Here is a 13,175-nt window from a genome sequence, read left to right as displayed (position 1 = left end):
ATAAGTGACATCCTCTGTGACTGGATGTGCACTATCCCTCCTCATCTTTATTTTAATAGCTTTTAACACTGTTAACCACACCATCCTTCTCCAACACCCATCCTCCATTGTCCAGCTGAGTGGGAATGCCTTTGCTTTTTCTATTACCTATCCAGTCATAGCCAGAGAATCCCAGCAATGGCTTCTCTTCCGCCCCGCACCATTATCTCTGGAGTCCCCCATGCATCTATCATTGGCTCCATCCTGTTTCTCATCTACATGCAGCCCCGTGGTGACAACATCTGAAAACATGACGTCAGGTTCCACACGTTCGCTGACGACACCCAGCTGTACCTCACCATCACCACCTCTCTCAACCACTTCGCTGCCTCTGTGTTGTCAGAATGCTTGCCCAACATCCAGTCTTGGATAAACTGCAAATTCAACAACTTGCATTTATATAGCGCCTTTGAAGTAGTAAACCGTCTCAAGGTGCTTCACAGGAGCGTTATTAAACAAAATTTGACACCGAACCACATAAGGAGATATTAGGACAGATGCCCAAAAGCTTGGTCAAAGAGGTAGGTTTTATGGAGCATCTTAAAAGGAGAGGGTGGTAGAAGGGCTTAGGGGGGGGAATTCCAGAGCTTAGGGCCTAGGCAATCGAAGGCATGGCCACCATTGGTGAAGCGATTATAATCAGGGATGCGCACGAGGCAAGAATTGGAGGAGCGCAAAGATCTGAGAGTCCTAGGGCTGGAGGAGGTTCCAATGATAGGATGGGGCAAGGCCATATGAAAACAAGCATGAGAATTTTAAAATCGATGCGGTCACGGATCAGGGGCCAATGTAGGTCAACAAGCATAAGGGTGATGAGAGAACGGGACTTGGTGCAAATTAGGATATGGGCAGAGTTTTGGATGAGCTCAAATTTAAGGAGGCTGGAAGGCGGGAGACTGGCCAGGAGAGCATTGGAATAGTCGAGTCTAGAGGAAACAAAGGCATGGATGAGGGTTTCAGCTGATGAGCTGAGGCGGGGGGAGACGGGCGATGTTACAGAGGTGGACGTAGGCAGTCTTGGTGATGGAGCGGATGTATGGTCAGAAGCTCATCTCAAGGTCAACCAGGATGCCAAGGTTGCAAATGGTCTGGTTCAGCCTTAGACAGTTGCCAGGCAGAGGGATGGAGTCAGTGGGTAGGGAACGGAGTTTGCGGCGACCAAAGTCAATGGCGTCGGTCTTCCCAATATTTAGTTGGGGGAAATCTTGCTCATCCAGTACTGGATGTCGGACAAGCCATGTGTCAAATGAGAGACAGTGGAGGGGTCAAGGGTGGTGAGGTAGAGCTGGGTGTCGTCAGTGTACATATGGAATCTGACGTGTTTTCAGATGATGGCGCAGAGGGGCAGCACATAGATGAGAAGTAGGAGGGAGCCGATGATAGATACTGGGCGGATTTTGTTTTATATTTGTTCATGGGATGTGGGCATCACTGGCAAGGCCAGCATTTATTGCCCATCCCTAATTGCCCTTGAGAAGGTGGTGGTGAGCCACCTTCTTGAACCGCTATGGTGAAGGTTCTCCCACAGTGCTGTTAAGTGGGGAGTTCCAGGATTTTGACCCAGCGACGGTGAAGGAATGGTGATATATTTCCAAGTCGTGATGGTGTGTGATTTGGAGGGGAACATGGTGTTGTTCCCATGTGCCTGATGCCCGTGTCCTTCTAGATAGTATAGGTCGCGGATTTGGGAGGTGCTGTCGAAGAAGCCTTGGCGAGTTGCTGCAGTGCATCCTGTGGATGTTACACACTGCAGCCACGGTGCGCCGTTGGTGAAGGGAGTGAATGTTTAGGGTGGTGGATGGGGTGCCAATCATGCGGCTGCTTTGTCCTGGATGATGTCGAGCTTCTCGAGTGTTGCTGGAGTGCACTCATCCAGGCAAGTGGAGAGTATTCCATCACACTCCTGACTTGTGCCTTGTAGATGGTGGAAAGGCTTTGGGGAGTCAGGAGGTGAGTCACTCGTCACGAATACTCAGCCTCTGACCTGCTCTTGTAGCCACAGTATTTATGTAGCTGATCCAGTTAAGTTTCTGGTCAATGGTGACCCTCAGGATATTGATGGTGGGGGATTCGGCGATGGTAATGCCGTTGAATGTCAGGGGGAGGTGGTTAGACTCTCTCTTGTTGGAGATGGTCATTGCCTGGCACTTGTCTGGTGCGAATGTTACTTGCCACTTATCAGCCCAAGCCTGAATGTTGTACAGGTCTTGCTGCATGTGGGCACGGACTGCTTCATTACCTGAAGGGTTGCAAATGGAACTGAACATCCCCATTTCTGACCTTATGATGGAGGGAAGGTCATTGATGAAGCAGCTGAAGATGGTTGGGCTTAGAACACTGCCACTCCCGCTCCATCACTTCCAGAGGTGCAGGAACGGGAAGAGAAGCCATTGCAAGTGATTCTCTGGCTACGACTAGATAGATAAGAATGGAACCAAGCGAGTGCACTCCCACCCAGTTGAACGATGGAGGATAATAGTGTTATCAACCGTGTCAAAGGCTGCAGACAGGTTGAGAAGGATGAGGAGGGATAGTTTACCATGGTCACAATCACATAGGATGTCATTTGCGACTTGGATAAAGGCCACTTTAGTACTGTGGCGGGGCAGAAACCTGATTAGTGGAATTCAAACATGGAGTTGGGGGAAAGATGGGCACAGATTTGGAAAGCGACAACACGTTCAAGGAATTGAGAGGAAAAGGAGGTTGGAGATGGGGGCGATAGTTTGCAAGGACAGAGGAGCCAAGGGTTTTTTTTTTGAGGGGGGTGATGACAGCAGATTTGAAGGGGCGGGGACAGTACCTGAAGAGAGGGAACCATGAACAATATCAGCTGACATGGCGGCCAGGAAGGGAAGTTGGATGGTCAGCGGTTTGGTGGGAATAGAAACGAGGGAGCAGGAGGTGGGTCTCATGGTAAAGATGAGCTCACAGAGGGCATGAGGGGAGATAGGAGAGAAACTGGAGAAAGATACAAGTTCATGGCTAGGACAGGGGGGATCCTTAGGGGAAGTTTGGCTTTGTGGGCATGGGAAAGGGAAAGAAGCAGCAGAGGCAGCTGAACGAGTGGTCTCAATCTTAGAGACAAAGAAGTCCATGAGCTCCTTGCACTTTTCATTAGAGGTAAGGGTGGAGGGGGCAGGGGAGAGGAGTTTGTAGTGGAGAAGAGAAACCAGGAGGTTATCTTTGCATTACAGGAGGAGCAGTTTTTTCAGAGGAGAGCAGGTCCTGATGGTGCTTTGTGATCCAGCCAGATCTAGCGATGAATGGCTAAACCAGTTGTCTCCCATAAATGTTTAAGCTTAAGGGTAAGGAGTCTTACAACACCAGGTTATAGTCCAACAGTTTTATTTGAAAATCACAAGCTTTCGGAGGCTTCCTCCTTCGTCAGGTGAGTGTGGGATTCCATAAAGATATAGCATATATAGTCAGAGAACAATGCCTGGTGATTACAGATAATCTTTCCAACTGCCCGTTATCAAAGCAATCAAAGGACTTCAATGGTGTTCAGACAGGGAAACATTACATACAAGACTACCGAATACACAAACGGTCACAACACAGAGAGCGAGAGAGCGAGAGCGAGAGCGAGAGAATGACCAGTTGTATTAAAAACAGATAACTTTTTTTCGCTGGTGGGGTTACATGTAGCGTGACATGAACCCAAGATCCCGGTTGAGGCCGTCCTCATGGGTGCGGAACTTGGCTATCAATTTCTGCTCGACGATTTTGCGCTGTCGTGTGTCTCGAAGGCCGCCTTGGAGAACGCTTACCCGAAGATCGGAAGCTGAATGTCCTCGACTGCTGAAGTGTTCCCCGACTGGGAGGGAACCCTCCTGTTTGGCGATTGTTGTGCGGTGTCCGTTCATCCGTTGTCGCAGTGTCTGCATGGTCTCGCAGATGTACCGATGTACCATACGTTGCAGGGCATCCTTTCCTGCAACGTATGAGGTAGACAACGTTGGCCGAGTTGCAGGAGTATGAACCATGCACCTGGTGGGTGGTGTCCTCTCGTGTGATGGTGGTATCCGTGTCGATGATCTGGCATGTCTTGCAGAGGTTGCTGTGGCAGGGTTGTGTGGTGTCGTGGACGCTGTTCTCCTGAAAGCTGGGTAATTTGCTGCGAACGACGGTCTGTTTGAGGTTAGGTGGCAGTTTGAAGGCGAATAGTGGAGGCGTGGGGATGGCCTTAGCGAGGTTTTCGTCGTCATCGATGACATGTTGAAGGCTGCGAAGAACATGGCGTAGTTTCTCCGCTCCGGGGAAGTACTGGACGACGAAGGGTACTCTGTTGGTTGTGTCCAGTGTTTGTCTTCTGAGGAGGTCAATGCGATTTTCGCTGTGGCCCGTCGGAACTGTCGCTCGACGAGTCGAGCATCATAAGCCGTTCTTACGAGGGCGTCTTTCAGCGTCTGTAGGTGTCCATCGCATTCCTCCTCGTTTGAGGGCGTACCGGGGGGAACGACCAGGGTGAGAGAGAGTAATGGTTTTAATGGGGACAAGGGTATCAAAGGTGGAGGTGTGGGTGTGATTGAGCAAATCGGTAGCTGCAGACAGATGGTGCATGGAGGGTCAAAAGGATAGACAGTTGGGAATTTGAAAGTGCCGCTGTAAGTGACTTGGGGGAGAGTTTTTTTCCAGGGGTGAACACAGAAGGAAGTGGGGTTGGGTGGATGAAGGGGGTGTGGGTGGAGAGGGATACAAGGAAATGATCAGAGATGGCCTTATCAGTCATCGACACGATGGGAGTAGAAAGGCTACGTGAGATGGCAAAGTTGAGGGGATGGCCGTGAATGTGGTCAATTCCTCCAATTAAACATTGGGAAGACCAAAGACGGGTCTTTGGTCCCTGCCACAAAATCAGGTTCCCTCGCTACTGATTCAACCCCCCGGTCCCTGACCACTGTCTCAGGCTGAAATACACCGTTTGCAACCTCGGCATCCTAATGGACACTGAGCTGAACGTCCAACCCCATATTTTCTCCATCACAAACACCACTTACTTACACCTCCACAACATTTTCCATCTCAGCCTCTGCCTCAGTCCAACTGCTGCTGAAACCCTCATTCACGCCCTTGTTACCTCCAGACTCGACTATTCCAATGCTCTCCTGGCTGGCCTCCCATCTTCCACCCTCAATATACTTGACCTCATCCAAAACTCTGCTGCGCATATCCTAACTCACAAAGTCTCGTTCACCCATCGTCCCGATGTTCGCTGACCTACAATGGCTCGCAATCCACCAGCACCTTGATTTTAAAATTCTCATCCTCATGTTGAAATCCCTCCATGGCCTCACACCTTCCTCCCTGAACCCGGCAGCGTCGGCGCTGCGCGTTCCCTGAACCCGGCAGCGTCGGCGCTGCGCGTTCCCTGAACCCGGCAGCGTCGGCGCTGCGCGTTCCCTGAACCCGGCAGCGTCGGCGCTGCGCGTTCCCTGAACCCGGCAGCGTCGGCGCTGCGCGTTCCCTGAACCCGGCAGCGTCGGCGCTGCGCGTTCCCTGAACCCGGCAGCGTCGGCGCTGCGCGTTCCCTGAACCCGGCAGCGTCGGCGCTGCGCGTTCCCTGAACCCGGCAGCGTCGGCGCTGCGCGTTCCCTGAACCCGGCAGCGTCGGCGCTGCGCGTTCCCTGAACCCGGCAGCGTCGGCGCTGCGCGTTCCCTGAACCCGGCAGCGTCGGCGCTGCGCGTTCCCTGAACCCGGCAGCGTCGGCGCTGCGCGTTCCCTGAACCCGGCAGCGTCGGCGCTGCGCGTTCCCTGAACCCGGCAGCGTCGGCGCTGCGCGTTCCCTGAACCCGGCAGCGTCGGCGCTGCGCGTTCCCTGAACCCGGCAGCGTCGGCGCTGCGCGTTCCCTGAACCCGGCAGCGTCGGCGCTGCGCGTTCCCTGAACCCGGCAGCGTCGGCGCTGCGCGTTCCCTGAACCCGGCAGCGTCGGCGCTGCGCGTTCCCTGAACCCGGCAGCGTCGGCGCTGCGCGTTCCCTGAACCCGGCAGCGTCGGCGCTGCGCGTTCCCTGAACCCGGCAGCGTCGGCGCTGCGCGTTCCCTGAACCCGGCAGCGTCGGCGCTGCGCGTTCCCTGAACCCGGCAGCGTCGGCGCTGCGCGTTCCCTGAACCCGGCAGCGTCGGCGCTGCGCGTTCCCTGAACCCGGCAGCGTCGGCGCTGCGCGTTCCCTGAACCCGGCAGCGTCGGCGCTGCGCGTTCCCTGAACCCGGCAGCGTCGGCGCTGCGCGTTCCCTGAACCCGGCAGCGTCGGCGCTGCGCGTTCCCTGAACCCGGCAGCGTCGGCGCTGCGCGTTCCCTGAACCCGGCAGCGTCGGCGCTGCGCGTTCCCTGAACCCGGCAGCGTCGGCGCTGCGCGTTCCCTGAACCCGGCAGCGTCGGCGCTGCGCGTTCCCTGAACCCGGCAGCGTCGGCGCTGCGCGTTCCCTGAACCCGGCAGCGTCGGCGCTGCGCGTTCCCTGAACCCGGCAGCGTCGGCGCTGCGCGTTCCCTGAACCCGGCAGCGTCGGCGCTGCGCGTTCCCTGAACCCGGCAGCGTCGGCGCTGCGCGTTCCCTGAACCCGGCAGCGTCGGCGCTGCGCGTTCCCTGAACCCGGCAGCGTCGGCGCTGCGCGTTCCCTGAACCCGGCAGCGTCGGCGCTGCGCGTTCCCTGAACCCGGCAGCGTCGGCGCTGCGCGTTCCCTGAACTCTGTAACCTGCCTGACAATGACTGGATCAAATTACACATTCAAGAGAACTTGAATCATACTGCAGCAGACTGGATCAAATTACACATTCCAGACAAGGGTTGGGTGAGTACTGTCCTTGCACATCCTGTCGATGGCAATAGCAGAATTTGTTACTGCCACCATAGTGGTGGCAATAGACGCGACCGTGAATGTTTGCTGAACAGAGCCACAGAGCTTTCAAACGTAAATTGTCTAGCTTCTGCCAGGTCTAATCTAATTATGCCTCATCAAGGCATTAATTGGGTTTGGAAACCTGAAAGGGGTATGGTACTTAATCAGGCTTGTACCATAGTCAAGGTGTTTTATTTCATCTTTGGTAGTGAATATTCACAGAGCTCCTAACAAAAACAAGTATCAACATTTTTGATTAGTATGGGAGTTCATGTGATTCATTTATTTGGCTCCACATCACTGAGGTGAGCCAGAGCTCCAATGGTGCCTAGCGTCCACACGTGGCATATAATCTCAAAGAATTTGGATAAAAGGACTTTAAATGGATTGGCTATGTTGGACTCAGAACAAATTAATATACCAGTGAAAAGTATTGTGTTGTGATCTTATCAGCTAATTTATTCTTGTTTCTCTAAAATATATACACCATACAATAATTTTAAGTTAGCGATTTAGCCTGAATTATGGCTTGTTAACATGTTATTTTTCTGTTTTCAGTACACAGCAAACACAAGCTTGTCTGTGGAAGTTGATTGCTGTGGTGAGCTCCAAATAGAGAATATTTAAAGGTATTAAGGGATATGGGCCAAGGGATATGAGCGAGATCACAGATCAGCCATGATCTTATCAAATGGCGGAGCAGGCACGAGGGGCTGAATGGCCTACTCCTGTTCCTATGTTCCTATTGGGAAGTAGCCTTAATTGTAGCAGAGGATATGGTAGCATAGTGGTTATATTACTGGACTAGTGATCCAGAGACATGAGTTCAAATCCCACGTTGAGTAAAACAAAAATCGGGAATCAAAAAAAACTAGTATCGGTGGCCATGAAACGACCGGATTGTCGTAAAAACCCATCTGGTTCACTAATTCCCTTTAGGGAAGGAAACCTTACCCGGTCTGGCCCATATGTCACTCCAAACCCACAGCAATGTGGTTGATTCTGAAATGGCCTAGCAAGTCACTCACCCAAGGTCCCAAACTCTTCCATTACCATCCCTGGGTATTTTTTTTTTTATTCGTTCATGGGATGTGGGCGTCGCCACCTTCTTGAACCGCTGCAGTCCGTGTGGTGACGGTTCTCCCACAGTGCTGTTAGGAAGGAAGTTCCAGGATTTTGACCCAGCGACGATGAAGGAACGGCGATATATTTCCAAGTCGGAATGGTGTGTGACTTGGAGGGGAACGTGCAGGTGGTGTTGTTCCCATGTGCCTGCTGCTGTTGTTCTTCTAGGTGGTAGAGGTCGCGGGTTTGGGAGGTGCTGTCGTAGAAGCCTTGGCGAGTTGCTGCAGTGCATCCTGTGGATGGTACACACTGCAGCCACAGTGCACCGGTGGTGAAGCAAGTGAATGTTAAGGTGGTGGATGGGGTGCCAATCAAGCGGGCTGCTTTATCTTGGATGGTGTCGAGCTTCTTGAGTGTTGTTGGAGCTGCACTCATCCAAGCAAGTGGAGAGTATTCCATCACACTCCTGACTTGTGCCTTGTAGATGGTGGAAAGGCTTTGGGGAGTCAGGAGGTGAGACACTCGCCACAGAATACCCAGCCTCTGACCTGCTCTTGTAGCCACAGTATTTATATGGCTGGTCCAGTTAAGTTTCTGGTCAATGGTGGCCCCCAGGATGTTGATGGTGGGGGATTCGGCGATGGTAATGCCGTTGAATGTCAAGGGGAGGTGCTTAGACTCTCTCTTGTTGGAGATGGTCATTGCCTGGCACTTGTCTGGCACGAATGTTACTTGCCACTTATCAGCCCAAGCTTGGATGTTGTCCAGGTCTTGCTGCATGCGGGCTCGGACTGCTTCATTATTTGAGGGGTTGCGAATGGAACTGAACACTGTGCAATCATCAGCGAACATCCCCATTTCTGACCTTATGATGGAGGGAAGGTCATTGATGAAGCAGCTGAAGATGGTTGGGCCTAGGACACTGCCTTGAGGAACTCCTGCATCAATGTCCTGGGGCTGAGATGATTGGCCTCCAACAACCACTACCATCTTCCTTTGTGCCAGGTATGACTCCAGCCACTGGAGAGTTTTCCCCGATTCCCATTGACTTCAATTTTACTAGGGCTCCTTGGTGCCACACTCGGTCAAATGCTGCCTTGATGTCAAGGGCAGTCACTCTCACCTCACCTCTGGAATTCTGCTCTTTTGTCCATGTTTGGACCAAGGCTGTAATGAGGTCTGGAGCCGAGTGGTCCTGGCGGAACCCAAACTGAGAATCGGTGAGCAGGTTATTGGTGAGTAAGTGCTGCTTGATAGCACTGTCGACGACACCTTCCATCACTTTGCTGATGATTGAGAGTAGACTGATGGGGCAGTAATCGGCCGGATTGGATTTGTCCTGCTTTTTGTGGACAGGACATACCCGGGCAATTTTCCACATTGTCGGGTAGGTGCCAGTGTTGTAGCTGTACTGGACAGCTTGGCTAGAGGCGCAGCTAGTTCTGGGTATGTCCTGTCTCGCCCTGGGATTCATCAACATTGACTCCGGACCCCATGAAATCTCATGGAATCAGGTCAAACATGGGCAAGGAACCCTCCTGTTGATTACCACCTACCACCCTCCCTCAGCTGATGAATCAGTCATCCTCCATGTTAAGCACCACTTGGAGGAAGCACTGAGGGTAGCAAGGGCACAGAATATACTCTGGGTGGGGGACTTCAATCTCCATCACCAAGAGTGGTTCGGTAGCACCACTACTGACCAAGCTGGCCGAGTCCTGAAGGACACTGGGCCTGCAGCAGGTGGTGAGCGAACCAACGCAAAGGAGAAACCTACTTGACCTCGTCCTCACCAATCTACCTGTCACAGATGCATCTCTCCATGATAGTATTGGTAGGAGTGACCACCGCACAGTCCTTGTGGAGACGAAGTCCCATCTTCACACTGAGGACACCATCCAATGTGTGGTGTGGCACTACCACTGTGCCAAATGGGATAGATTCAGAACAGATCTGGCAGCTCAAAACTGAGCATCCATGAGAAGCTGTGGGCCATAAGCAGCAGCAGAATTGTACTCCAGCAAAATCTGTAACCTCATGGCCCGGCATATTCCTCACTCTACCATTACCAACAAGGCAGGGGATCAACCCTGGTTCAATGAGGAGTGTAGAAGAGCATGCCAGGAGCAGCACCAGGCGTACCTAAAAATGAGGTGCCAACCTGGTGAAGCTACAACACAGGACTACATGCATGTTAAACAGCAGAAGCAAAATGCTATCAACAGAGCTAAGCGATTCCACAACCAACGAATCAGATCAAAGCTCTGCAGCCCTGCTACATCCAGTCGGAAATGGTGGTGGAAAATTAAACAACTAACATCCCCATTCTCAATGATGGCAGCACGTGAGTGCAAAAGACAAGGCTGAAGCTTTTGCAACCATCTTCAGCCAGAAGTGCCGAGTAGATGATCCATCTCGGCCTCCTCTCAATATCCCCACCATCACAGAAGCCAGTCTTCAGCCAATTTGATTCACTCCACATGATATGAAGAAACAGCTGAGTGCACTGGATACAAGAAAGACTATGGGCCCCGACAACATCCCAGCTGTAGTGCTGAAGACTTGTGCTCCAGAACTAGCCGCACCTCTAGCCAAACTGTTTCAGTACAGCTACAACACTGGCATCTACCAGACAATGTGGAAAATTGCCCAGGTATGTCCTGTCCAGAAAAAGCAGGACGACACTCAGTCTCGTCTCAATCATCAGCAAAGTGATGGAAGGTGTCGTCGAAAGTGCTATCAAGCGACACTTACTCACCAATAACCTGCTCACTGATGCTCAGTTTGGGTTACGCCAGGACCACTCAGCTTCAGACCTCATCACAGCCTTGGTCCAAACATGGACAATAGAGCTGGATTCTTGAGGTAAGGTGAGAGTGACTGCCCTTGACATCAAGGCAGCATTTGACCAAGTGGGGCACCAAAGAGCCCTAGTAAAATTGAAGTCAATGGGAATCAGGTGGAAAACTCTCCAGTGGCTGGAGTCGTACCTAGCACAATGGAAGATGGTGGTGGTTCTTTGAGGCCAATCATCTCAGCCCCAGGACTTTGCTGCATCAGTTCCTCAGGGCAGTGTCCTAGGCCCAACCATCTTCAGCTGCTTCATCAAAGACCTCCCCTCCATCACAAGGTCAGAAATGAGGATGTTCGCTGATGATTGCACTGTGTTCAGTTCCATTCGCAACCCCTCGGATAATGAAGCAGTCCATGCCCGCATGCAGCAAGACCTGGACAACATCCAGGCTTGGGCTGATAAGTGGCAAGTAACATTCGCACCAGACAAGTGCCAGGCAATGACCATCTCCAATAAGAGAGAACCTAACCGCCTCCCCTTGACGGCATTACCATCGCCGAATCCCCCACCATCAACATCCTGGAGGTCACCATTGACCAGAAACTTAACTGGAGCAGCCATATAAATACTGTGGCTACAAGAGCAGATCAGAGGCTGAGTATTCTGTGGCGAGTGACTCACCTCCTGACTCCCCAAAGCCTTTCCACCATCTACAAGGCACAAGTCAGGAGTGTGATGGAATACTCTCCACTTGCTGGATGAGTGCAGCTCCAACAACACTCGACACCATTCAGGACAATGCAGCCCACTTGATTGGCACCCCATCCACCACCTTAACATTCACTCGCTTCACCACCGTTGCACTGTGGCTGCAGTGTGTACCATCCACAGGGTGCACTGCAGCAACTCGCCAAGACTCTTTTGACAGCACCTCCCAAACCCGTGACCTTTACCACCTAGAAGGACAAGGGCAGCAGGAACATGGGAACAACACCACCTGCACGCTCCCCTCCAAGTCACACACCATCCCGACTTGGAAATATATTGCCGTTCCTTCATCCTTGCTGGGTCAAAATCCTGGAACTCCCTACTTAACTGCAGTTGAAGAAGGCAGCTAACCACCACCTTCAAGGGCAATTGGGGATGGGCAATAACAGCTGGCCTTGCCAGCGACGCCCACATCCCATGAACAAATAAAAAAAAGCATGTTTTGGTGCTCCAGATCTGAAACTGATGTATCTTGGAGGCAATGGTTTAAACCATTGCCAACTGGGACTGGTCATTGTAAAGTGGCGCATGCATATTCCTGCCTCTTCTATTTCAAAATGCATTAAAAAGACAGTATTAGTCACACCTGTGAAGGCATATTTATACATATGCACAAAGACTTTCTTGCAAACTCCTTGAACTGGCCCAGCTGACAGCCAACAAAATAAAACCGGTTCAATCTGCCCATCAATATTTGGGTCATAAAATGTTTTGGTGTACTTATGTAGCCAGGTCTCACTTTAAACAGTGCATTTAAGGCTACCAACTTGTAACAAAAATAATATAAAATTACATATGTTAGGAGAAATTAGTGCCCCAAAATGATGATAGCTGTGTCTCTATATAGTTCTCCAGTACAAATGAAGCAAAACATAGAAGTTTAGCTATTTTTGAACTAGGGATTTTTTTTTTAAAAAGCTATTTCTGAATTAGAATTTTTTTTTCCTGGGGAGAAGTATTTGATTGCTGAGGTAACTGATAAGCCTACAGAAAAATTTGAATAGTTTTCAATCTTGTATGCAGATCAGGCAATCGAAATAATCTCACATTATCTTGTCAACAAAGCAGTCTCAACTAAAGAAAACATACTTGTTATCAATACATTAGTTACTTTTTTTCCCCCCCATATGGCCTCTAGATTGTTGACTTAGTTCCTACTGGTAGCAACATGGAGAATCGCTTCATGTTGCAGCAACTAGGGCAAGACTGTCACCAGCTAAAATGTCACAACCAACCCTGAACATCATAAAGGTAAGGAGACCTTCATCCTTGCTTTCTGGGCTGGAAAGAAACTCAGATTCTCAGATGAAAGGACGGTGATCCAACATACTCTGCCACCCAATTCCTTTGTACTCTTGACTCCTTCTAGCAATGGATCATTTCTGAGACAGTTATGTCAAAATATTTGTAACACAGTAAGAGTTTCAAGAAGCTTCAAAAGTAACACTGCTGTGTTTTTATATACAACATTTTCTGTAATAATGTCAATACCATGACATTACTTTAATTGCTATAAAGTTTGTTGATACATTCTGTACCCAAGTTAAAACAAACCCATCAAAGAATCAAAGTCACCTTGATCAATCACCTGATTAATCTGCTTAGCCAACAATTTCAGTTATTGCCAAAAAATTTTAAGAAAACAGTAAGAAATGGTGAAGTGAA

The 13,175-nt window shown here is 50.8% G+C and overlaps 1 protein-coding gene across 2 annotated transcripts in view; it reads right to left on the bottom strand.

Annotated features, from left to right (window-relative positions):
- Positions 1–13,175, bottom strand: part of tiam2a (TIAM Rac1 associated GEF 2a) — a 400,823-nt gene that overhangs the window by 282,634 nt on the left and 105,014 nt on the right. The gene's annotated exons all lie outside the window — the stretch shown is intronic.

Source organism: Heptranchias perlo, chromosome 8 (assembly GCF_035084215.1).
Source record: "Heptranchias perlo isolate sHepPer1 chromosome 8, sHepPer1.hap1, whole genome shotgun sequence".
NCBI lineage: Eukaryota > Metazoa > Chordata > Chondrichthyes > Hexanchiformes > Hexanchidae > Heptranchias > Heptranchias perlo.
This window is presented reverse-complemented; position numbering and strand designations above follow the sequence as displayed.